This window comes from Aotus nancymaae, unplaced genomic scaffold, assembly GCF_030222135.1.
Source record: "Aotus nancymaae isolate 86718 unplaced genomic scaffold, 86718_ANA_hifiasm-v0.15.2.pri h1tg000057l, whole genome shotgun sequence".
Classification (NCBI taxonomy): Eukaryota; Metazoa; Chordata; class Mammalia; order Primates; family Aotidae; genus Aotus; species Aotus nancymaae.
Window position 1 is genome coordinate 60993049 of NW_026988471.1, and position 2439 is coordinate 60995487.

The 2439-nt window shown below is 45.2% G+C and overlaps 1 non-coding gene across 1 annotated transcript; it reads left to right on the forward strand.

Moving 5' to 3' along the window:
* Positions 1-220: 220 nt before the first annotated feature.
* Positions 221-324, forward strand: LOC135269841 (small nucleolar RNA U13). Its single transcript, XR_010338091.1, has one exon. It is a non-coding gene; the product is annotated as a small nucleolar RNA U13 (small nucleolar RNA).
* Positions 325-2439: the final 2115 nt, after the last annotated feature.

The following is a 2439-nucleotide window of genomic DNA, read 5'->3' on the forward strand; positions in this document are numbered from 1 at the left end:
TCTTGGACTTCCAACCTCCAGAACTATGAGAAGTACATTTTTGTTTAAACACTATCCCAAAAATACCTAGCATGTTGTTACAGCAGCCCAAATTGACTAATCACATCTGGTGGCTTCCCTTATCAAAGTCAGCAAAAAGATTAACATGGAGCTTTCTTAGGCCAGCTTTTCCATGCAGACGGCAGCCTCCTAAAAGTAGTGTGAACATTGGGACAATGTGATTCTTCTGTAGTTCATAAGCATCATGTCTGGGTCTTCGCATTCCTGTGTGAGATGTGCCTCCCTCAAACCTTGTTATGGCATCGGCATATTACCCATCTGATGAGAAAAAGAAAAAAGGCCAGGTGCGGTGGCTCACGCCTGTAATCCCAGCACTTTGGGAGGCTGAGGCAGGCGGAAAACCTGAGGTCGAGAGCTTGAGACCAGTCTGACCAACATGGAGAAACTCATCTCTACTAAAAATACAAAATTAGCCAGGTGTGGTGGTGCACGCCTGTAATCCCAGCTACTCAGAAGGCTGAGATAGGAGAATTGCTTGAACTCAGGAGGTGAAGGTTGTGGTGAGCCGAGATTGCACCATCGCACTCCAGACTGGGCAACAAGAGTGAAACTCTGTCTCAAAAAAAAAAGAAAGAAAAAAAGCAGAAGAAAAAAAAATAATTAAAAGGAGACACAGTGTGAGAAGGAAGGACATATACATAATATTGTAAAACCACTGGAGGGCTTGATGAAACTCAAAACTAGGAAGTCCTATTTTAAGAAATTGCAACATGCAGTTTAACTGTTTCTGGATTTCTTTGCTGACTGAAATGTGGGAATGATGAACTGACACCCACCGCAGGAACATTTTGCTGCCTCAGCAAGTTTCCAGTGCCTCCTTCAGTACTGATGACTGCAGTAGCTGCTGAGAGCATCTCCCAAGGTTCCCTGTCATTTTGTGTCCCAGCTAAGAGCCCATAGACTATATGAGTGGACTAGGACACAAATTACCTGTGCCTGAAACCCTGTCTCTATTAAAAATACAAAAACTAGCCTGGTGGGGTGTCAGGTGCCTGCAATCCCAGCTACTGGGGACGCTGAGACAGGAGAACCGCTTGAACCAGGGAGTCAGAGGTTGAAGTGAGCCGAGATTGCGCCACTGTACTCCAGCCTGGCGACATTTCTTCTTCTCTTCCTCCATTTTGCCATGTATTTGTATTGTTCTCTCATGTGTGGTGGGAGAACATTTTGCCCCTTACTAAGAGAAATGTCTTACATTAAGGGGAAATGGTTCTTAGTTTAGAAAAGTACCTTGCTGGCCTCTGGGGTTGTTGATAGTGGGACTGAGCTTCGGGAGAGTGGACTGCATAAAGAGGGTATTTGGATGTGGGACCTTTGGGAGATAATTTTGAATTGTCCTGCCTACTAAGGTGGGAAGAATATTGAATTCCTGGAGATAGCTGTGGAAAGAGGGTCAGGGAAGAGAAGGTAGGGACTGTGGAAAGGTTCGCAGGGGTGTCTAATCTTCTGGCTTCCCTGGGCCACACTGGAAGAGGAAGAATTGCCTTGAGCCAGAGGTAAAACTAACACTAATGATAGCTGATGAGCTAAAAAAAAAATTGCAAAAAAAAAATCACATAATGTTTTAAGAAAGTTTATGAACATTTTTACTACTGTTTGGTTCTTGAAGGACCAAAAAAAAAAGTTTATGAATTTGTGTTGGGCCACATTCAAAGCCATCCTGGGCCGTGGGTTGGACAAGCTTGGTTTAGAGGAAGGAAGATGGAGGGGCTGACTTAATGTGCAGGTAGCCCGCTGTGAGGCCTGAGAAGGGAGAGCCAGCGAAACATCCAATACAGCAGGGATGCTTCTGGAGGAAGAATGCAGAAAGATGGCAGGGTCAGATACAAAACAGGTCCTGACAGAGCAGTAACCGTAACCTGGGCTGGGCACGGTGGTTCATACCCGTAATCCCAACACTTTGGGAGGCTGAGGTGGGTGGATCATGAGATCAGGAGATCGAGACCATTCTGGCTAACTCGGTGAAACCCTGTTTCTATTAAAAATACAAAAAATTAGCCAGGCATGGTGGCACGTGCCTGTAATTTCAAGCTGCTTGGGAGGCTGAGGCAGGATAATCACTTGAACCCAGGAGGCGGAGATTGCAGTGAGCTGAGCTTGCGCCACTGCACTCCAGCCTGAGTGACAGAGGGAGACCCTGTCTCAAAAAAAAAAACGAAAAATAAAAAAACAAAACAAAAACAACAAAAACCGTAATCTTTGGGCTTATCTTTTCTACCAGAGAGAAATCATTCTAACAGTAAATGTGAAAATGGTGGCTGTGCACTGTGCAAAGAACCTCTCACCAAAGCTTTATAGAGATCTGCTGCACACAACTGGTTTGGGCAAGTTATGGCTCCAGGAAATCAAGAAGGTTCTGGGGTCCAGAGGTAGGACCAA